General features: G+C 51.7%; 1 protein-coding gene across 3 annotated transcripts in view; it reads left to right on the top strand.

Moving 5' to 3' along the window:
• Window positions 1-3,219: 3,219 nt before the first annotated feature.
• Window positions 3,220-6,906, top strand: part of LOC311243818 (stonustoxin subunit alpha-like) — a 59,553-nt gene continuing 55,866 nt past the window's right edge. For all 3 annotated transcript variants that reach the window (XM_084333182.1, XM_084333183.1, XM_084333181.1), the window contains exon 1: window positions 3,220-3,354. The gene's annotated coding sequence lies outside the window, so the exon portion shown is untranslated. The remainder of the gene's footprint in view (window positions 3,355-6,906) is intronic.

Raw genomic sequence — 6,906 nt, 5'->3', positions numbered from 1 at the left:
CTCTCAGTACCTCCCCTCTCTCCCAGTACCTCCCCTCTCTCCCAGTACCTCCCCTCTCTCCCAGTACCTCCCCTCTCTCCCAGTACCTCCCCCTCTCTCCCAGTACCTCCTCTCTCTCCCAGTACCTCCCCTCTCTCCCAGTACCTCCCCTCTCTCCCAGTACCTCCCCTCTCTCCCAGTACCTCCCCTCTCCCAGTACCTCCCCTCTCTCCCAGTACCTCCCCTCTCTCCCAGTACCTCCCCTCTCTCCAGTACCTCCCCCTCCTCTCTCCCAGTACCTCCCCTCTCTCCCAGTACCTCCCCTCTCTCCCAGTACCTCCCCTCTCCCAGTACCTCCCCTCTCTCCCAGTACCTCCCCTCTCTCCCAGTACCTCCCCTCTCTCCCAGTACCTCCCCTCTCCCAGTACCTCCCCTCTCTCCCAGTACCTCCTCTCTCTCCCAGTACCTCCCCCTCTCCCAGTACCTCCCCTCTCTCCCAGTACCTCCTCTCTCTCCCAGTACCTCCCCTCTCCCAGTACCTCCCCTCTCCCAGTACCTCCCCTCTCTCCCAGTACCTCCTCTCTCTCCCAGTACCTCCCCCCTCTCCCAGTACCTCCCCTCTCTCCCAGTACCTCCTCTCTCTCCCAGTACCTCCCCTCTCCCAGTACCTCCCCTCTCCCAGTACCTCCCCTCTCCCAGTACCTCCCCTCTCCCAGTACCTCCCCTCTCCCAGTACCTCCCCTCTCCCAGTACCTCCTCTCTCTCCCAGTACCTCCCCCCTCTCCCAGTACCTCCCCTCTCTCCCAGTACCTCCTCTCTCTCCCAGTACCTCCCCTCTCCAGTACCTCCCCTCTCCCAGTACCTCCCCTCTCCCAGTACCTCCCCTCTCTCCCAGTACCTCCCCTCTCCCAGTACCTCCCCTCTCCCAGTACCTCCCCTCTCTCCCAGTACCTCCCCTCTCTCCCAGTACCTCCCTCTCTCCCAGTACCTCCCCTCTCTCCCAGTACCTCCCCTCTCTCCCAGTACGCCCCCTCTCTCCCAGTACCTCCCCTCTCTCCCAGTACCTCCCCTCTCTCCCAGTACCTCCTCTCTCCCAGTACCTCCCCTCTCTCCCAGTACCTCCCCTCTCCCAGTACCTCCCCTCTCTCCCAGTACCTCCTCTCTCTCCCAGTACCTCCTCTCTCTCCCAGTACCTCCTCTCTCTCCCAGTACCTCCCCTCTCTCGCAGTACCTCCTCTCTCCCAGTACCTCCTCTCTCTCCCAGTACCTCCCCTCTCTCCCAGTACCTCCCCTCTCTCCCAGTACCTCCTCTCTCCCAGTACCTCCCCTCTCTCCCAGTACCTCCCCTCTCTCCCAGTACCTCCCCTCTCTCCCAGTACCTCCCCTCTCCCAGTACCTCCTCTCTCTCCCAGTACCTCCCCTCTCTCCCAGTACCTCCCCTCTCTCCCAGTACCTCCCCTCTCTCCCAGTACCTCCTCTCTCTCCCAGTACCTCCTCTCTCTCCCAGTACCTCCTCTCTCTCCCAGTACCTCCCCTCTCTCGCAGTACCTCCTCTCTCCCAGTACCTCCTCTCTCTCCCAGTACCTCCTCTCTCTCCCAGTACCTCCTCTCTCTCCCAGTACCTCCCCTCTCTCCCAGTACCTCCCCTCTCTCCCAGTACCTCCCCTCTCTCCCAGTACCTCCCCTCTCTCTCCCAGTACCTCCCCTCTCCCAGTACCTCCTCTCTCCCAGTACCTCCCCTCTCTCCCAGTACCTCCCCTCTCTCCCAGTACCTCCTCTCTCTCCCAGTACCTCCCCTCTCTCCCAGTACCTCCCCTCTCTCCCAGTACCTCCCCTCTCTCCCTGTACCTCCCTCTCTCCCAGTACCTCCCCTCTCTCTCCCAGTACCTCCCCTCTCTCCCAGTACCTCCTCTCTCCCAGTACCTCCCCTCTCTCCCAGTACCTCCCCTCTCTCCCAGTACCTCCCCTCTCCCAGTACCTCCCCCCTCTCTCCCAGTACCTCCCCTCTCCCAGTACCTCCTCTCTCTCCCAGTACCTCCCCTCTCCCAGTACCTCCCCCCTCTCTCCCAGTACCTCCCCTCTCCCAGTACCTCCCCTCTCCCAGTACCTCATCTCTCTCCCAGTACCTCCCCTCTCTCCCAGTACCTCCCCTCTCTCCCAGTACCTCCCCTCTCCCAGTACCTCCTCTCTCCCAGTACCTCCCCTCTCTCCCAGTACCTCCCCTCTCTCCCAGTACCTCCCCTCTCTCTCCCAGTACCTCCCCTCTCTCCCAGTACCTCCCCTCTCCCAGTACCTCCCCTCTCTCCCAGTACCTCCCCTCTCTCCCAGTACCTCCCCTCTCTCCCAGTACCTCCCCTCTCTCCCAGTACCTCCCCTCTCTCCCAGTACCTCCCCTCTCCCAGTACCTCCCCTCTCTCCCAGTACCTCCCCCCTCTCCCAGTACCTCCCCTCTCTCCCAGTACCTCCCCTCTCTCCCAGTACCTCCCCCCTCTCCCAGTACCTCCCCTCTCTCCCAGTACCTCCCCTCTCTCCCAGTACCTCCCCTCTCTCCCAGTACCTCCCCTCTCTCCCAGTACCTCCCCCCTCTCCCAGTACCTCCTCTCTCTCCCAGTACCTCCCCTCTCTCTCCCAGTACCTCCCCCCTCTCCCAGTACCTCCCCTCTCTCCCAGTACCTCCCCTCTCTCCCAGTACCTCCCCTCTCTCCCAGTACCTCCCCTCTCTCCCAGTACCTCCTCTCTCTCCCAGTACCTCCCCTCTCTCCCAGTACCTCCCCTCTCTCCCAGTACCTCCCCTCTCTCCCAGTACCTCCCCTCTCTCCCAGTACCTCCCCTCTCTCCCAGTACCTCCTCTCTCTCCCAGTACCTCCCCTCTCTCCCAGTACCTCCCCCCTCTCTCCCAGTACCTCCTCTCTCTCCCAGTACCTCCCCTCTCTCCCAGTACCTCCCCTCTCTCCCAGTACCTCCCCTCTCTCCCAGTACCTCCCCTCTCTCCCAGTACGCCCCCTCTCTCCCAGTACCTCCCCCCTCTCTCCCAGTACCTCCCCTCTCTCCCAGTACCTCCCCTCTCTCCCAGTACCTCCTCTCTCTCCCAGTACCTCCTCTCTCTCCCAGTACCTCCCCTCTCTCTCCCAGTACCTCCCCTCTCTCCCAGTACGCCCCCTCTCTCCCAGTACCTCCCCCCTCTCTCCCAGTACCTCCCCTCTCTCCCACAGTCAGCTTCAGTCTTTATCCACAGCAACACTGTTCATGTCCAGAATGAACTCTAAATGGATTCTAACTAATACGGGGAAACCTCTTCTTTTGAACGGACTTCCATTGTTGGCCACGCTGCATGACAGGAGCTGAGGGAACTCAAGTCAAGAGATAGAGAAGAGGGTGAGTGTGTGTGTGCGTGTGCGTGTGCGTGTGCGTGTGTGTGTGTGGTTGTGTGTGTGCGTGTGTGTGTGTGTGTGTGTGTGCGTGCGTGTGAGTGTGGTGGTGTGTGTGTGTGACACTTGACATAGGCTTGACATGTCGGCATGCTGTGCTTTTGAAAGAGACTGTTTAGGATTCTGTCAGAAGAGGAACATGCCTGACTGTTGTGTAGCTGTTTTACTGTCAGAACCATGTAGGCTACTGTTGTGTAGCTGTTTTACTGTCAGAACCATGTAGGCTACTGTTGTGTAGCTGTTTTACTGTCATAACCATGTAGGCTACTGTTGTGTAGCTGGTTTACTGTCAGAACCATGTAGGCTACTGTTGTGTAGCTGTTTTTACTGTCAGAACCATGTAGGCTACTGTTGTGTAGCTGTTTTACTGTCAGAACCATGTAGGCTACTGTTGTGTAGCTGGTTTACTGTCAGAACCACGTAGGCTACTGTTGTGTAGCTGTTTTACTGTCAGAACCATGTAGGCTACTGTTGTGTAGCTGATTTACTGTCAGAACCATGTAGGCTACTGTTGTGTAGCTGGTTTACTGTCAGAACCATGTAGGCTACTGTTGTGTAGCTGTTTTACTGTCAGAACCATGTAGGCTACTGTTGTGTAGCTGGTTTACTGTCAGAACCATGTATTCATACATGTTGCTGCTATTCATACATGTTACTGCTATTCATACATGTTGCTGCTATTCATACATGTTACTGCTATTCATACATGTTGCTGCTATTCATACATGTTGCTGCTATTCATACATGTTACTGCTATTCATACATGTTACTGCTATTCATACATGTTACTGCTATTCATACATGTTACTGCTATTCATACATGTTACTGCTATTCATACATGTTACTGCTATTCATACATGTTACTGCTATTCATACATGGTTACTGCTATTCATACATGTTACTGCTATTCATACATGTTACTGCTATTCATACATGTTACTGCTATTCATACATGTTACTGCTATTCATACATGTTACTGCTATTCATACATGTTACTGCTATTCATACATGTTACTGCTATTCATACATGTTACTGCTATTCATACATGTTACTGCTGTGATCGAAGAGTCAAAACAACAACAAACACCTCGGCTGCCAAACCCAGAAACTAGGTCGACTTTAACCCTTTCACTGCCACACGACAGAAGGTTAGCCCTTTACTATCACACAACCGACCGCGGAGCTAATGATGCTAATGATGGAGCATCGCCGTCGGTTGTGTGATAGTAAAGGGTTAACCTTCTGTATCGTCACACACTAGACTAGGAGCTAGAAACTAGAGGCTGAAACTGGGATGTATGACAACGTCAACGTTCACACGCACAGCACACGCTTACCTAGGATTTGACTTGGTTCCACAACAACAACAACAACAACAACAACAACAACAACAACAACAACAACAACAACAACAACAACAACAAAGCAGTCGGGGTGACGGCGAGCCGAGAACTGTCGCCAGTGTTGTTACACTTTACAAAGCTAGATGCAGACAACGCTCGCTGCAATATTATATATTATATATATATATTAACAAATTGTTCTAAATAAATAATAATGATAATAAATCATTTGAAGTTTGGACACATTAGTGGTAGGTATATTAAATTCTTTTAGACTAAAATACAGAAAAAAGGTACCGTTGGGTCCCGGTACCGGTATCGGTCCAAAGTGAGCGCTACCCGACCCTGGTGACAGGGTAACAGGGCGTGGCGCGGCTCCACGCTGCAGTTATGCTGCTCCTGAATACTTATTGGACAGACAAGACGTCTCACACACAGCAACAGAGTGCACTGTGGGAGACATGTGTTTTAAATCTGTTTTGCTGTGAAAAGATCAAAGTTAGCTTCTCGTCAGAGAAGAGGCATCAGTGAAGACCAGCCAATGGAGAGAAGAGCTCGGGGGTGTAAAGTACTCGAGTAATTGTACTTCGTTACAATACTTAAGTACTGTTTTTGGGGGATTTGTAGGGGAGAACGGGTGATGGACTGATCACAGTGTTTATAAGAGAGAGGGATGTGATGGACTGAGATGATCACAGTGTTTATAAGAGAGAGGGATGTGATGGACTGAGATGATCACAGTGTTTATAAGAGAGAGGGATGTGATGGACTGAGATGATCACAGTGTTTATAAGAGAGAGGGATGTGATGGACTGAGATGATCACAGTGTTTATAAGAGAGAGGGATGTGATGGACTGAGATGATCACAGTGTTTATAAGAGAGAGGGATGTGATGGACTGAGATGATCACAGTGTTTATAAGAGAGAGGGATGTGATGGACTGAGATGATCACAGTGTTTATAAGAGAGAGAGATGTGATGGACTGAGATGATCACAGTGTTTATAAGAGAGAGGGATGTGATGGACTGAGACGATCACAGTGTTTATAAGAGAGAGGGATGTGATGGACTGAGATGATCACAGTGTTTATAAGAGAGAGGGATGTGATGGACTGAGATGATCACAGTGTTTATAAGAGAGAGAGATGTGATGGACTGAGATGATCACAGTGTTTATAAGAGAGAGGGATGTGATGGACTGAGATGATCACAGTGTTTATAAGAGAGAGGGATGTGATGGACTGAGATGATCACAGTGTTTATAAGAGAGAGGGATGTGATGGACTGAGACGATCACAGTGTTTATAAGAGAGAGGGATGTGATGGACTGAGACAATCACAGTGTTTATAAGAGAGAGGGATGTGATGGACTGAGACGATCACAGTGTTTATAAGAGAGAGAGATGTGATGGACTGAGATGATCACAGTGTTTATAAGAGAGAGGGATGTGATGGACTGAGATGATCACAGTGTTTATAAGAGAGAGGGACGTGATGGACTGAGATGATCACAGTGTTTATAAGAGAGGGATGTGATGGACTGAGATGATCACAGTGTTTATAAGAGAGAGGGATGTGATGGACTGAGATGATCACAGTGTTTATAAGAGAGAGCTGTGATGGACTGAGATGATCACAGTGTTTATAAGAGAGAGGGATGTGATGGACTGAGATGATCACAGTGTTTATAAGAGAGAGGGATGTGATGGACTGAGATGATCACAGTGTTTATAAGAGAGAGGGATGTGATGGACTGAGACGATCACAGTGTTTATAAGAGAGAGGGATGTGATGGACTGAGATGATCACAGTGTTTATAAGAGAGAGAGACGTGATGGACTGAGATGATCACAGTGTTTATAAGAGAGAGAGATGTGATGGACTGAGATGATCACAGTGTTTATAAGAGAGAGGGATGTGATGGACTGAGATGATCACAGTGTTTATAAGAGAGAGGGATGTGATGGACTGAGACGATCACAGTGTTTATAAGAGAGAGAGATGTGATGGACTGAGATGATCACAGTGTTTATAAGAGAGAGGGATGTGATGGACTGAGACGATCACAGTGTTTATAAGAGAGAGGGATGTGATGGACTGAGATGATCACAGTGTTTATAAGAGAGAGGGATGTGATGGAGTGAGATGATC

Source organism: Notolepis coatsorum, assembly GCF_963971535.1.
Source record: "Notolepis coatsorum genome assembly, chromosome: 1".
NCBI lineage: Eukaryota > Metazoa > Chordata > Actinopteri > Aulopiformes > Paralepididae > Notolepis > Notolepis coatsorum.
This window is presented reverse-complemented; position numbering and strand designations above follow the sequence as displayed.